This window comes from Lepidochelys olivacea, assembly GCF_965140295.1.
Source record: "Lepidochelys olivacea isolate rLepOli2 genome assembly, chromosome: 17".
Lineage (NCBI taxonomy): Eukaryota > Metazoa > Chordata > Testudines > Cheloniidae > Lepidochelys > Lepidochelys olivacea.
This window is the reverse complement of record NC_140427.1, coordinates 18,880,449-18,897,279: the sequence shown is the minus strand read 5'-3', so window position 1 is coordinate 18,897,279 and position 16,831 is coordinate 18,880,449. Positions and strand designations below refer to the sequence as shown.

At 38.8% G+C, this 16,831-nt stretch overlaps 1 protein-coding gene and 1 long non-coding RNA gene across 3 annotated transcripts in view; one reads left to right on the top strand and one right to left on the bottom strand.

Annotated features, from left to right (window-relative positions):
* The window catches only part of CUX1 (cut like homeobox 1), a 406,407-nt gene that overhangs the window by 35,484 nt on the left and 354,092 nt on the right, over nucleotides 1–16,831 (bottom strand). The gene's annotated exons all lie outside the window — the stretch shown is intronic.
* LOC311532579 overlaps nucleotides 1–16,831 on the top strand; it is a 114,705-nt gene that overhangs the window by 91,696 nt on the left and 6,178 nt on the right. The gene's annotated exons all lie outside the window — the stretch shown is intronic.

The window sequence follows — 16,831 nt, the reverse complement described above, 5'->3', positions numbered from 1 at the left end:
TTTATCAGCATAAACAAAGATGACAAAAGATTAGAGCACAAGACTGGGAATTAGGAGACCTAGCTCCTAGCCTAAGCTCTGAAACTAACTCACTTCCTGGGCTTGGAGGTCCCCTTCCTTTTCTGCATGATTGTATTCCTCATCTGTGAAATGCCAACAGTGCTTTCCCTACCCCCCAGAGGTATTGTGAGGAGGAATGGCGTGTGAATCAGAGAGATCATTTCACACAAGCTGCTGTATTAGTGCCAACTATTATTATTGACCGTCTCAAACGCTACTTACACAGCAGGTGGCTGCAGAAGATCGGAGCATATTTACAGGGACAAATAGATATGTATGGCAGGCACAATCCAGTTATTTCTTTTTGCTGCATCTATGTTCGAAATCCATGACACAACACTCCAGCGTTTTAGGGCAGGGGCTGAGAACTTTTATATATAAAGATACAGTATAAATGATCAGCAAACAGCAGTATCTGTACAGTTGTAATAGAACTACAGCCCCCTAGAGGGTGCTGTTTCTTAAGAAATGTGAGAGGGTTACTCTCTACTCTTCAGAGTGCTTGCACTTGGGAGAGCCCTGGAATTCACTACTGTATATTCAAAGGAATATTTCCAGATACAAAATATTTGGAAACAAAACCTCTTCCCTAAAAAAAAATATTAGGGCCCAATTCTGCAGTATGCTCAGCACCATTTAATGTCCACTGGCCCCAATCCTGTACCCACAGATGTCAGTGGCAAAGCAGCCATTAACCCCAACAGAAGCAGGACTGGCCCCATTGATATGAGTGCAGGTAGAAGCGCTCTGCACCTTGCAAGATTGGCCTGTAGAGGATGGCAAGTCCAGGGAAAGGGAAATGTTTCCTTTAATCTTAATCCTGTGCATGGGGAAATGTAGCACTCATAAAGCAATCCATTATAGCACTGACTAGAGAGGGTGGTAGAGGGAGGAGGAGCACAGAGAGCTGGAAGTTTGCTAGAGGTTTCACTGGGTACTGTGTGCTTGTAGCATCTTGGGGAAAGTGTCAGAAAGGGACTACAAAGTTTTGCTAAGCCTGTCATGGAATGAAGAGAGATGGCCATGGAGGGCTCAGAGACAGGGGCCCTCAAATGGGGATGGGTCGGACAATCAGCTAAATGTCTAGGTGCCAGTTGAACTTTGGATTTGCTAACTGTTAATTCAGACTCAAGAACTAAATTAGTTTAATACATTTGAGGAATCTTTACTTGGACACATTCAGCGGCAGTATAAAAGCATCAAAGTAAGAGGGATGAGAAATGAATCAACATTATTTTGCACTTGTACAGCATCTTTTATCTGGGGATCTCAAAGTGTGTTACCGTGTGGGTCAGTATCATTATCGCCATTTTATGGATGGGGAAACTGAGGCACAACAGTGCCCAATGAAACACAGTGAATCAGCAGCAGAACTGGAAACAGAAGCCAGATCTCCTAACTCCCACTTTCCAGCTCGGACCACAAGACAATATTGCCTGCCCAGCTAGAAGAAATTCAAAACATCCTTTTGTTCATTTTCCAGTGGCTTAGGGGACCCTGTCAGTAGAAGTACATGCCTCAAAGTTTACATGCAAAGGAAACATTAATTTTGCATTTTATTTTTTGGGCCAGTGGGATTTTTTGATGTACAAAAGAGCCCCGAAAAGATATTTTTTCCCCTCTGCTTGTTTCCAAATCTTGGAAACATCAAGAATATTGAACTTTTGACTTCCATGTTTTTAGGCAGACCAGAGGACTCGAATGGAAGCTCTCTCAATCCTTATCGGAACTTTCCTTCTAAATATTCTTCAGATGCTTGAGTTAAATTGTTAGTTTTTTTAATAAGGAAAATACCCACCCCTGCCCTCAACTGGCTGAATTTTAAATGGAGTGAAAAAGGGTTCTCTCAGTTGCTCAGGTTTCACTCCTTGGTACTGGCCATGTCATAATTCTACTGATTCTCCAGTCATCCACAGAGTGTCTTCCAGGAAAACAGTAGACACAGCTTGAGTTTCTAATGTAAAAGACAACGAAAATTAGAACAATCCACACTTCCTCTTAATAGGCCTCTTTTCAGGCTTCGAATATCATCACTAAAAATAAAAAAGAGGCACAACCCCCTTTTTGTGTCTATGCAGGTCATCTTTAACTTCACACAGTACATAGAATAACCTGTGTTAGTGGGTTAGAATGCCTATGTCTTAAGCTTTCAGCTAGAACAAAAGAATACCCATGTTTTATTTTCGGTATGTTGCCACATTTAACAGAACTCACTGTAACCCTTCAGGCTCTCATATGCATTGAACCAGTTTAAGATAAGTGAGCTTTCATTGACTGTTCAACTTCAAGTGAACATACTGCAAGAGATAATGGCACAAATAAGCTAAAGTCCTGGGAAAACTAGAATTCTCAACTGTACTGTTCATTCTCAAGTTTGGTGGCCTCTAGCATACTTGACAGGTACAACTCAGTCTGAATTACTAGGGCTCTCAGTACTTCCAGCACTTTTTGTTAAGGGTGGTGATGAACTGAAACAACTGGACAATCTTATGCACTCAACCAGCAACCTGAACAAAATATCAACACCTCCTGAAACTTGTCATTCTCTATGTTAGTGCTGTCTGGAGCAAGAATGGTCTTTACCTGTCGACTCAGCCTGACAAGGATGAAATATTATGTAGCTGGAAATAGAATATTACTGAAAAATCTTGTACTTTCCTGGGAGGATCTGAAGAGGCAAAAGATAGAGATTTGAAGCTGTTATTGTTTATGAGAAGCTAGCTTGAGACGGAGGCATATTATCAGATTCTAGATTGACTGAGTATCTTTGTTTTCCATATCCACCAGCTTTGCACTCCATTTGCCCATTACAATGGCTGTTAGGAAAAATTCTAGCTCAAAGCCTTCAATTTTCTTCTGACTTGTTGATTGTGCCATACTTACTTTAAAAAAAGATATGCAAATTTACACAATGGCTTTGAAATAAAAACTAACAAGAGGCTGGCTGAAACGAATTCTGCAGATTTCGAAGGTCCTGAGCTTTGGTGTGTATGAAATCCTAATAAGAATTTTGCTGGTTGTGCCCATCTCTAAAGGTAACATTTGAACCTCTGTCTAAATCTAGTAATTTCAACAAAACAGTTTTGAATGCATCGTTGCATGATTTTACTAGAAGAGCTAGAAATCACATTAAAGTTCTCAAAGACAGACATCTTGCATAATTGCAACAGAATGATCTTGCCACATGCTTCTTTTCTTATTTGATTTAAGCTATTCTGCTGTGTAAATGATATGAAAACTGAGGAGCAACAAGGAGCCCTACCTAAACTGTTCACAATACTGGCAGCATTCATGAGATAAGCCGTAACTGGCAGTGGGTACCATTGCCAAGACAAATCCTGTTTGCTTATCTTTTCTAATTCCACCAGCACTGTATTGGAATTCTGCGCCAGCAGGGAGGTGGGAAGGTAATTTAATTTGTCTGACTTTCTGTCGTGGGTGGCACTGGGATTCCTCTAACTAGTATGCCAGGGGCTGGGGATTGACATTTGTACAATGCTGGAATTCTGATCCACCGCAGTAAAGACAAAACCGTCTTTAACATCCTTTGTTGCCTGAGAAGGCTGACAGGAATATGAGCCTGGCAAAGAATATCCTTTTGGTTTAGAGAAAAGACAACTCATCTCAGGCATATGGGCACTCAGCATTGTGTATCCTGAAACTGGGGTTTCTATACAAGCTGACATAAGCACAGCAAGATTCCCAGACTGCTGAGTGATGCATGCCCATGTGTGAGATGAGAATTGAGCCCTAAATCCTTGCAAGATAATTAGTTTAAGGTGATCTCAATTGTAGTTGAGATATATTGCCACTATTGATTCTAACTGGGCTATAAACGCTGTCCTCCATGTACGTCTTTTGTTCTATTAAACCTGAATCTTGTCACCTGGATTTTAGCAAAACCACCACTGTCACGGGAATATGAGCTAAATTGGGGCTTCCATCTGGTAAATGAATTCTTCTATTGGGTAATTGCCTATGGGGTGATGTTTACAAGAGTCCCTGGAGGTCAGGAAGCAATTTAAATGACACACTTCAGTCAGATGAGAACTGGCATGCATGTGAAATGTCAATCCATTTCCCTAGTGTGCAATCCCCTCTGACTTGAAAAGAGCTAGTTGGGGGATGCTGAGGCTGGGTGAGCATGTTTCAGGTGGTGGAGGAGATGGCCCAGTTGGAGAACTGGGTCATAGAAATTAGTGATGGAAAACGCCTCTTAAATAATCAGACAGCTTGCATGAGGATAAAAGGTCAGAAGCCATTATGGTTAGGAGCTTAGTGAAAACACAAAAGGCTGAGGGAAAAGTTTTCATGAAATGCACACAATTGAAAACTGGAATCCAGCATCTGAAAAAGGAAATAACTAAGGGGCAAGTGGCCATGTGCAAATATGCCTCCCAGAAACTGAGGGCACAAAGAATCTTCCTGATTTAGGAAAGGAAAGGTGTCAAATCATAACTAACGAAAGCCTCTGTCCCCTTGATTTCTTTGGTATGAGATCTTGGAACCATTTCTGAGTCACTCAAATTATGGACTGATCCAACTCCCATTGACAACAATGGGAGTTAGAGCAAATCTCTTGTAAGGACTGGATCATTTAGGAAGAAGACTCTTATGACAGGGATTATTGAAAAGGATCATTTAATGAGCAGAAGGGCTGACTTGGCAGACTGGAGCGAATAAAGGCATCTCCTGACCAGAGAGTACTGAAAAGGAAAATGCTAGCGCTGAGTGCTCTTCAGTGAGTCATCCAAACTACTGTCTGATGGACAGCATCATAGCATCATAGGCATCTGCAGGCCTTCTGGGTCTTAAAAGGGTTTTGCTGTCCACTTGAAAAGATTAGGGCTGACCACACTAACATCCAAAGGAAGAGAACACAGATTGTACGAAAAGGTTGACTGTAATAGGTTTAGACCAATCATGAATGTTCTGGCTAAGTTTGATAGCAACTTGCACTGAATTATTTGCCCACCCTTTTCACTTGTGAGAGTATCGTCAATTTTAGAATTGAACAGTTTTTCTCCTTAAACTGAAGGTTAAAATTCTTGTCTTTAATATCAAGAAAAAAAAATACTGACAGCCTGAGCCTCCGATGGCACTTCAACCATGGTAGTTAAGAATCCAGCAGATGTACACACACATCAGAAGCATGTTCATAATAAAGAAACCCTGACAGTTCTCAGAGTGATAAGAACTTCAAGACATGGAAATAATCCTAGTGACTGGACTCTCTTGGCAAATCATGTGCAGCATCTGTTTCCACAGATGGAGGAAACTGAGATGCCACAGCAATTTAGTTTGAGATTATATGGCCTGACAAATGAGAGGGAAGCTTTATGATTCCACTAGTTGATAGCTTGTTTTCTAAATGTCCTGGACACCCTGGATTTAGATAACTCTGTAGAAAACAAGAACAGCAGTGATTTGCCAGGCTAGAAGAGACTTTTTTTAAAAAAAAAAAACAACCACCCTATCTTTATCCTCTTAGAAGTGGACAGACAGAATGGAAGTGCACTGAAACACAGATGGCTTGGAGGTTCTAAGATTACTTTATTGACTGGAAGGAAGATGCTTTTACAGAGATTACGACTTGCAATGCCCCTATTTGATAGGTCAATACTATCCCAACTTGAAGGATGGGGAAACTGAGACATGGAGTCTGTGATTTACCCAAGGTCAAAGCTAGTCTGTGACAGCCAGGGCTGGAACCCAGGCACTGAAGCAGCAAGTCAGGACACCTTCTGGTACCTCAACATTCTTAGCTTATTGATCATCTTTTCTTTTTTCTCTCCCCCTAGTTAGGACTGATTTGTTGTGAATAGTTATTTAGAAGCAGTTAAGGTGATATGTATATTTGTCTGCATAGGAAAGTACATTCTAATCTCTTTTGGAATATCTGTTCCAGGAGCTGCCTTTGCAGCCCAATGAGATTAATCTCCTGCTGCGATGTTAGAGCCCAGAAAGAAAATCACGTTTACATATTGCTCTTTTTGTGGAGGCAAGATATTGATGTCTGACCTCCCTAACCAACACCTCAGATGCTTTGGTGAAGGGCACTTGCCCAGTAGATGTTCCCCCTGTCTGAAATTCACTGCTGGGGTCCACAAGTATTAGGAGTCAGAGCTCTAATCCTTGTTGATGGGAGAGCTTCCAAACTGGCATATCAGTTAGAGCTAGTTTCAGGCTCTTTGTTGAGTTGGGGTACATCAATGCATTTTGAGAGGGTCTGGAGAGTTCTCCGTCAGCATTCAGCAATGGAAGAAAGAAAGGAGAGATGGCACCCTCATCCCCTAGTGCCCTGCTTCTCTTCTAATAGATACAGAGATCATGGTTGAACCTACATCTGAGAGGTAACTGTTTGGTGCAGGAAGTTCAGTGTTTGGGTCAGCAGTCTTGGAGACATGATTGGAGTGCTGATAATGCTGTAGTCTCCTTTTTCTGCCTTGCATCAGATCCACACTAAAATTGGAACGACACAGAGAAGATTAGCATGGTCCCTGCGCAAGGATGACACGCAAATTCGTGAAGCATTCCATATTAAAAAAACAAAAAAAACAAAAAAACAAATCTCCAGTGAGATCAGTCTTTTCTGCCTATCAAAGTACCAGTTAGTACCTGGCTCACTGAAGTTTAAATTATGCCATTAGTAAAGGACATTCCTGTTGACGAGGTTGTAGAGGTCAGAATCCAAAACAACTTGTATTTTCTCATAGAAGATGATATAACAGAAGCATCATCATCACTCCTGCCAAAATAGTCTCATCAGGAGTGTAGAGATATCTGACTTTGAAAAAATAATCAATTATTTGAGGAGGGGCCAAATATTGTCACTCTGCTTTCCATAAAGTTGATGAGATGAAGGCTGGTGTCTTCCATAAAATACTGAACCATGCCTCACAGGCCTTCATTAATAAAGACAGCCACTCTGCACGGATGACTGTTCCAGGTGTCAGACAAACTGACCTTTGTCTTGAGCAGTGAAAAGTTCAAACTACTTCAAGTTCTTCTTCTTTAATAGTGTCTGAAGGAGGCATGGCCAGTCAGATCTCAGATCACCACCCTAGGCGACAAATATGCCCAGAAGATAGAGCTAGGCTGGAAGTCAGATTAGTCAGTCACTTTACAGATGAGTAGCAATCAAGCAGTGTTTATTTATTACATCTGTACCTGACACAAGACCATTCCTAGAGCATCTCACCTTCTTCAGTTTAAAAAGGGGGCAAAAAAAAGATAGCAGCTGAGGGTCAGAAAGTTGTGAAAAGCATTCTCTAAAAGCTCCCTGTAACGCTCAGGCACATCTGCCCAATCTGTAGCTCAGCTGTAACCATTAGAAAAGTCTCCTGGCTGAAGTGCACTGGTCTCTCTGCAGACCTTCAGAATATAGCATAAATCTTTCCAAAGGGTTCTGGTTCAGTACACAGGTGCACCCCAAAAGAGAAAACTGATTATGGCAACACTCAAAGAACTCTGGAATCAGCTGGCATTTGACACACGTCATGCCTTTCCCACTGGAATCCATAAAAATTGTGTGTTGGGGGAGGGAGGAAAAAGGAGCCCAGAGACAGCCAGTGGTAACATCTGCTGACACATTTATGCACCAAGAAAAGACCTCATCTTCAAACCATGGACGTCTGAGTCTTCTGCCCCAGATGAGTAAGCAAATTCATTCAAGTCTAAATGAGTAAAAGGACCAATCTGGAAGGAATAAATTATTGCCACTTTTTCCTTTTATTTCAGAGAGCCACTAGAAGGGGATGAATTTTCTTAATCACTTGGATCAGAAAAGACAGAGGTCCATGACTATTTTAAGATGGAATGGCTTTCCTATGTACATTACTATGTCTCTAGAACTTAAAAGTGGGAGAATGGGCCAGGTACAGTATTGTCTTACAGTCTCAGAATAAGAGAATACCCTATTCAGGACAATTATCAGGTCTATGCACAAAAGCAAAGAAATGCAGAGAGCTCATAGATGCTCTTCCCTTTCTTCCTGCAAAGTGTGCCTCTCACACCAAGATCAGGTCAGAAAGGTGGAATATGACAATGTTAGGTTTCAGAGTAGCAGCCGTGTTAATCTGTATTCGCAAAAAGAAAAGGAGGACTTGTGGCACCTTAGAGACTAACAAATTTATTTGAGCAAAAGCTTTCATGAGCTACAGCTCACTTCATCAAAAAGCTTTTGCTCAAATAAATTTGTTAGTCTCTAAGGTGCCACAAGAACTCCTTTTCTTTTTATGACAATGTTGATGTCCCTGTCACTGCTCACTGCAACAAGAGGCTGCTTTGTGGCATCTGAGACCAAATACCCCATTGTCTTTTGCCTGAAAAGTTCAAGATACATTTAAGCTTCTGCCCTTCCTGTCCAACTTGCAATGAACCATTAGTTATTTTTTCACGTTTACTATACTGGAAATGAAAGTTAAAAGGTCACTTGCACTGTTCATACAAACAATGCAAACTGGGGGCAAGAGAAAAAAGAATCATGGCTGGTGATCTGATCTGATCTTCAGTAGCATCTGCCTGTCTGACTAGCTGGAAAAGATTATCACACCCATCTAAAGTAGCAGGATTATCAGAAGGAAATAACTTTTTATCTTGGCTAAACAACACACTCATTACAATAAATTAACGTCCTTTATACAGTCTCTCTTACAGCCAGTTTCTTGTCAATGCACTTGGAAATATCTCCAAGGTAGTCACTGCAAAATTAGAGCCGACTAATCAAGTAAGCTACCAAAATTCACTATGACAGTAGCTTACATTATACATATTCAGTGCACAGCACTCTAAAGCTTATGTAATGGAAAGGAACTAACAAGACAAGGACCAAATTTACACAATTAGCACAGCTCCATTGACTTAAATAGAACTATGCTTATTTATGCTGAAAAACTGGCCTAATGTATGTTGAGTTCAAAAGATTAAAAAACAAAAACACACATTGGTATACATTGGCATCGAAGTACTGCAGTACTGACCACACGTACAGTACAGGATTGAGATTTCATAAACATCTGAGAGGGGCTCACATCCGCAAGACTCAGTGGCTGTCATTTAAAAGTCAACCTTTACTTACAGATTTCCACAGTTACTGGTTGTTTCCTTTTCCAGCTATCAGGGGAAATGCTGATATCCGAGACACCATGCGTAAAGAATCCTGACTTTTTTAAAAAAATGACACCTGCTGTAACTATGGAATTTGGAACCCTAAAAAGGATGGGTGATTTAGGGGTTCCCCCCCGCCCCGAAACCAGGAACTTAGTGTTAATCAATGGAATTCACTCTGTAAGGCAGGAAATTCTCTCATGAAGGAGGATTTTTAAAGGATCATACATGGGTAACTAATAAGTTCAAGAAAACCATCATAATTTCCTCGTAGCATCTCTTCCAGCTTGTAGCAATAAAGAAATAACTGTTTAATACAGTAAAATAATGTTCTAATGTAAACAGTTTGTTCATCACCTTTATTACAACAAAAAGAAATAATAGAGAATGAAGAAAATGTTAGATACTAGAAACAAACTTTCTCCTGATAAAAACAGTAAAGGCTTGTCTGCTTGACACTATAATTTCCATTGTAAAATCTCAGGGCATCATCAAAGCATCTGACACTAGAAGAAGCCATTTAAAATGAAAACAACAATGGCATATAGGAATGCTGTAGTAGCAAGCACTAAGGGCCTGTTGGCATTAACACTCCACGCCTCTCTTTTTGGAGACAGGTGTCTCGGCTTTCCCATAACACTTCAGATTAAGATCTGGGATGCACATAGGATGCATATTTCTTTCTTGTAACTCCATGAAATAGCAGGTTGCACACCTCTCAGCTTTCTGAGACTTGCTCCTAACTAATGCAGAACCCCACCGTTTTAGGTGATTTTCTTCAACTGCAAAGAGTTCAGGAGGACTTGGGCCAAAGAGCATAATTTGATTTTACAGCAGGAAAATGTTTCCATGCTACACTGAAAAAGAAACCCCAATTCCTCAGTGTAGGTTCAGATGCAATTGTCTGTTTTTGAAAATGGTACACTTCTCTTGCATAATTACATGTACATTTCCAGTATATTTGGTGTTAACATAACCCAGTACGCCTGAAAGCATGCACAGTTATAAATATATACAGAAGATGAACTAGCAGAGTGAGACTGCTTTTAAAGCATAGGTACTTTAACATTAAAATGACTGAGGTAACATTACACGAGACAATCCTATTATATTCCTAGAAATCAACAGTTTGATCAGTCATTACATATTATTAAAATTTCTATTTAAAACTATAATTTTTACATCTTACTAAACAAATTGTCACAGACATGTCATAGGTAAAGAAATGCAGTTACAGAATAATGAAAGTTAAATAAAATGTATTGAACATTATTAATACTGTATTTCGATAAATGTCCTCTCCTGAGATAATAAATATAAGCAAAGCCAGAGACGGCAAAGATACAGAATGAACAAGCTTTTCATTTTGAACTTCAATAGTTATTTTGCTAATGTAATTTAGCGGACTATAAACCTATAGGATGAATTTCTGGAACAGCCTGAAGGGATGGAAAAAGCTGGTTAATATCTATACAACTTCATACCACCAAATATTGCTCAACAATGTGGGACAGTACAGTGCAAAATCTACAGTTTTAGCTCTTTAAAATTCCTCCTCTCATGCAGTGTGAACTCCATTGAATAATCAATAGTTCCTGAAAAAAGAGATATATACTCTCTTATTGCAGGACTGGAAAAATGTTAAAGAGACAGGCCTATACATGGATACTGAGGAGGAGACATTATATGGTTAGGTCCCAGTCCTGCAATAATTTCAGTGACCGCAAAGTCACAATTTAAAGAATACATCACAACAGGATTGGTAAAAGAGTATGAAACAAACATGCATTACAACTGAATCTGAAGACATTTCAAGCTACAGATTTCTACTGTTTTTTCAAAAAGAATTTCATTGTTGAATCTAAATAACTACTTTAATACCAAATTTTCAATTCTAAACTTGCAGGAAACACTCAATATACTTACAGGAAAAAACAGCCTGCTAACATTTTAAGGCACGACAAGAGAAAACAATTTTCTTTATGAATATCCATTAAAAATACAGTCAAATACAAGCCAAATATTGGCGAAAGTTCTGCCACATCTATATTTTTGAATGGTAAGCACTTCTGATCACAAGTCACTGGTAACCTCAACAATCGATGATTTTACAAAAAAATCTAACATGCTATTTTGGTCCTCATCTCTCTCCTCAAGTTCAGAATGTGATCAGTCTTTGCTGCCTAAGTATCCAATCCTACTCCCACTGAAATGGGAATCTTTATACTGAATTTAATGGGAGATGGACTAAATTCTAAAGTTAGCCATTTAAAGTACTTAAGATACTGAAAACGGATTCTTCAGCGAAATCAAGATACAAAGCTAGAAAGTCAATTACCAACCAAAAAAACCCCAAACCCTTACTGATTAGTAAAATGATCAAAACCACCAACGTAAATGTTTGCTGCTTTGACCGTCAGATCTTGACTCTCACCTTAATAAAGACAACCCACACATTATTGTGTTTGTATAAAAGATATTTACTTCAATTATCACACCTAGGGTGCTAGTGAATAATAATAATAATACATCATGTGAGTTTCATACAGTGATATTGCTTCTCCATATCATATAGGGACCGTTGTACAGTGCTGAGAACAAACATTATATGGCTAACCAAACAAAGACAGAAGAAACAATGCCATTCTGCTGACGGAGGGAGTACTTCCCTGCTATTGCCAGCCACATAAACTTTTACTTTTATGTTTAAACAAATACCAAGAAATAAAATGTTACAAAAGATGAGTCACAGCAACACAACGTGGGCTTCTCAAAGCTACTTGTACAAAAAAAATGACACTTTTTTGGTCAATTGGTTCTTTGTGAGGATTTTTTTTTAAATTTGTGATTGTGAACATAACAAACAAGCTCTAAAAATGTCTAAGACTTAGTGCGTTACAGAAAAAATATAAAATACTGCTAAAAATGTAAGACACCACAATACACGGGGGTAAAACTGAGCTTATTATTTAAAAACAAAAAAGTTCTCAGGAAAAAGTACACCACTTTATCTGTCTGAGTTCATCTTGTGCTGTGTTAGTAGTCAGGGCATTCATTTCAAAAGTCTGCCCATTATCATGGCAAGTAGTTATTGCACAAATGCAAAGAGTTAATTTCTTAATAAAAATGAAAAGGGACATGAGGGAAACAATTTTAAAAAACAAAAGCACCCCCACTCCCAAACAAGTTAGTCTCAATTTACTTTGGATTTAACGTCCAAATTCACACACTTGACATTCTTGGAGCATTTACAGAGAGTGGGACAGACAGTGCCTGTCTTCTTAAAAGGAACAGCAGAAAACAGCTTTCAACACAGAAATGCATAGACTATTCTGATAGAAATGAAAACCTTTAGCAGAAATTACCTAATAGTTTAATTGTAGGGCCTTTTTCCCCCTCTGCTAGAAGGAGAATGTCACGGCATTGGGAAAAATGTTATTTCTGAAAAATTAATCTGATGTTCTTAGTGGGATGTCCTCAAAACAAAAAAAACGGCAAAGTGCAAGTTTGCTTCCAATCCACAGAAGAGGTGATGCGCCATGCAACAATCACAGCTCCTTACATCTTTGCCTTCTGTAAGGCTCTTTTTGCTGGGCCAGTGCTGGTTCAGTGCTTACTGATGGCCCTTGACATTGTCCCCCAAGCAGACACATTCCCCTCTCATATAAACAGGGCTATTTCTAAAGCAACATTTCAGTTGTTGTTTAAGCAGCTCTCTCTCTCTCTCTCTCGAACTGTTACCTACCCACAGAATGCTTGTCTTAATGTGTTTCTACATTGCAAAGAAACCAAACAACTCTGTCAGCACAGATACAAATTTACAACTAGTATTTTCATATTTCATACCAGGAAAAGTTGTTGCTGCACAAGATTGTTTTGACCAACTTCATGTGTAAGAAAAAATAGTTATGAATGCAGAAATCAAAACACGTGCCAACAAAGACGAACATCGTAGGAACCCAGTCTCTCTTGTTTTAAAGTAATACTCTTGAGCAGTTTGCAATGTACCTTGACAAAGGGATATTGCATCTTCATGAAATCTTAACAGAGGCTCTAGGAGGCTTAGGGTATTTTTTGTCTCTCTTTATATCGGAGTCTCTTCCCTCACAACTGAGTCTTTTTAATCTCAATACTAAATGGTTTTTAATATTTAAATACAAATATTTAGTAGACATTTATACAGAGTCCTTTTTAAGTGGATTACTCCAGAAAACACAACATATTGATATGGGTATTGATCAGTCAAGTACATGCCAACCCATCCAATTCCCAGAATAGGTCAATTTTTCTAAACAGAACAGAATAGAATGAGTTTGGTGTGCTGGACCATCTATGTCCATGTAAGCAATAAAAAGTGATATGTATACTTCTGTTGTGTATATATAAAAATCTCTGAAAGGCATTTTAAAGTAATCTCACTAGAAATAGGAAAGACCAGAATTTTGTTTTGTTCTAATGATGAAAAACTTTTATATAATTAGACATATGTTGCTGTGTAAAGAGCGAGTTTTAGAAATAAACAAAGGCTAGCTAGTACTGACTGAGGAGGTAGGAGTGTGATGTAGAGGACAAAAACCCTATTCTTCACTAGTCCCAGTTAGACTGGAATGACCTTATGGCGTATCACCATTTGAAGACGATATGGCTAAGGAAGTTGAAATGAACACGTTATGTGCATATTTTAAAGTTATGTAAGAACATGGTAAAAGTTAGCCATAGCTGGAGATCACATGGGTGCTTGACCAATCAAGTTTTTTAAATGCTCACTGAGAGACCATTAGTATGATTTTTGAGAGACTCTTGTTATGAGTGTAAGAGACATTGTTGCACAATGGTGGACTATTTATTCCAAAATTTCATCATGCAAATATAACCACTGTGAATATACTCTTCAGTCACCTGAATCCTCCTAGAGTAAAGCTTACATTTGCCTACATTGGGTGTACAGGGTGTTAGCTCCTAAATATAAAACTAGAACTTCTATTGCACAAAGCTTTAAATGCACGGTAGTATTGAGTGCTTTTTATCAAAGGGACCAGTAACCCAGGGCTACGGAAATGTGCCTTGACTGGTCTTTTTTTCAGAAATAAAAAGTAGGCTTTTGCGTGTGCTGAGGTCTAGGTCACTGTGTGCTAGGTCACTCTCGAGGAAGAGATGAGGAGAGAAGGCACCGTATCTTTCTGATTGCAGGGAGTTTGATAAATAGCACGTTTTATGAAAGACGTACAGGCTAAACACAGCTAGGAAATTGTGTGATGATATTGCTTAAACTAAAAACATTTCAAAATAATCTAAAAACATCCCCCCGCAAAGAACAAACAAACAAACAAACAGGAAATCTGTGACCTTCTTCATTCCCAGGGAGGATGAAAAAGGAATGGAAGCCTCTTATGGAGGGGAAAGTGGGGAGAGACAAAACCCACCCGACAGCACAATATAGTCGTGTTGCTTATTCTTCACCTGCCCTCCTTTAAGCTAGTTTACCTAGAACACTTACTGTATATATTATACTCGCTATTCACAGGTAACTAGGTGCTTTGGAAACACTTTTTTTTTTTTAAAGCTAATTAATTTACACACAAATAATACATTAAAATAGCAGTAAGGGTCTAATGGAAACTAACAAAAGCCAGAGAAATGCAGAGTGAACCCTGACTGAGTACCAGTCTTATAACACATGGAGATCTATTTTTTTTTTAGTCCCACATATGTAGGATTGGATTTATAAAGCCAGTTAAATGCTTAGTTTTTTAAAAATATATTGCTCCTTCAAAGTAATCAAAGTCCCGTGAGGAACTTACAATATGCAATTTCAATTAGATACACCTCAGGAGTAGAATTTTCAGCCTGCAGGGGCACCAGAGGTGAACTGCTGGTTTTGTCACTTGGTTTAGTTTACTGAAAAATTCTTCCTTTTTTAAAACCTACCAATATACAGAGTTTGCAAAATAAAAATCATTTTTGTAAAGGAGGGAACGCTGCTCCCTTTAACTGACCATACTGTATGTAGGCATAACAGCTCATATTGTACATGTAAGAGTGCTTAGTGCATGAGGTTCCCGATAGCCATTTCAGGGCAAAACTTATTTACACACAGTTACAGGGTGAGTTTAGGACGTGATTTCATCTTTAGTTCTAAATTATCTAGCTTTTGTACATTTCAGCCAGACCCTTGACATTACTTTTGTGTATTCTAAATGTGAACTTTTTATTTTTCATGTTAATTAAACCTGCATGGCCAAACAATCTGATCCCTCAAAAGCCTGCAGTCACTTTCTTGCAACGTGGATTTAGCCTAGCAAGTGGGAAAATGGCACTCTATGCATTAATATACACATTAGCATGTAAATAACATTTTTAAACCTGCCATCCACCCATGCCCCAAAGCATATAATTTACCTGATAGACTATAGCAATTCCTTACTGAGCCACTAAGGCCTAAATTGTAAATATGCTACATATTTAGGAACTTTTCCAAACAGGAATAGTGTAAGTATACATGTTTAAAAACTTTAAAAAATGCATATTATTGACCCGCACAGCTAGAAGGTGATAACACAATTAACATATTATTATTGTTACCAATAGAAAGATTGTGCTGTTGCAAACATTACCACAAAATTACACAGTAACTATGCAAAGAACTCCTGTCACCATTACTTCAGGAAATTCTTGGGATTCTTCTCCACTTTCTGTGGATCTTTGGATGAGTACTTTACTTGGTAGTACAAATATCTCCAAAAATAAAATGAACAGCCATAGATATGCCTCTGATGGATGGAGTGGGGGAAGTGGGGTAGCAGTTAGTATTTATAGTAGTTTCCTAATATGACTGTTTGTCATTTAACTTTTATATGGTCAGGGCTCACTTGACTGTTTCAGTTTAATAGAGAAACTGAACTGATACAGCAAAGTCACCAGATTTAGTAATAGAAAGAATCTAGAAAGAGCTCTAGATTGCGCTCTTGGACACACATTATTTTGACTAAAGTCAATGAGAGTTGCATGCTTGTATGATGGCAAAACTTGTCCTTTGGCAAACATCGGTCAAAAAATAAAAGATTAAATAATCAGAGTATAATTTTAAAGTAGATATTGTTTCTTCTACACATTTTTGTGCCTGAACATGCTCATGAATGGTGATGAACTGACAACCCTGGTGACTCAAGTCCATTTTTTACCCACACAACAGGTTCAGCAGTGCACGCTTTCCCCTCTCCGTCAGCGGGCCTTGGGCCTGACATAGAAGGGGCGAGAAGGGTGTTTAGTCTCCATGGCCAATCAATTCTTGGCCTTTACAGAGGATGCTAATAAGGGTACCAATTAGTAAAAAGTTGTGTGGTTAATTTTTGGGACGTGAACACTTCTCTACGAGGAACTGATCTGAGACCAAATAATTTATTTCACATATGCCAAAGAACAAGGTGAAATTCATCACTGTGCTGAGGGTCATCACAAAACCAAAGCACCACTTAAGATATATTTTCAGGGCTTAACTGGGTTTTTAAGGACTACAGGAGCCTATAGTTGACCCTCCCCAAAGGAGGGTCTTTTAATCATTGTATATTAATAGGATATGGCATATTGCATTACACACAAAATTTAGCAGCTCAGATACTGGGGTGATAAAGGCCATAAAAGTAAGTACCTGGATACATATGGT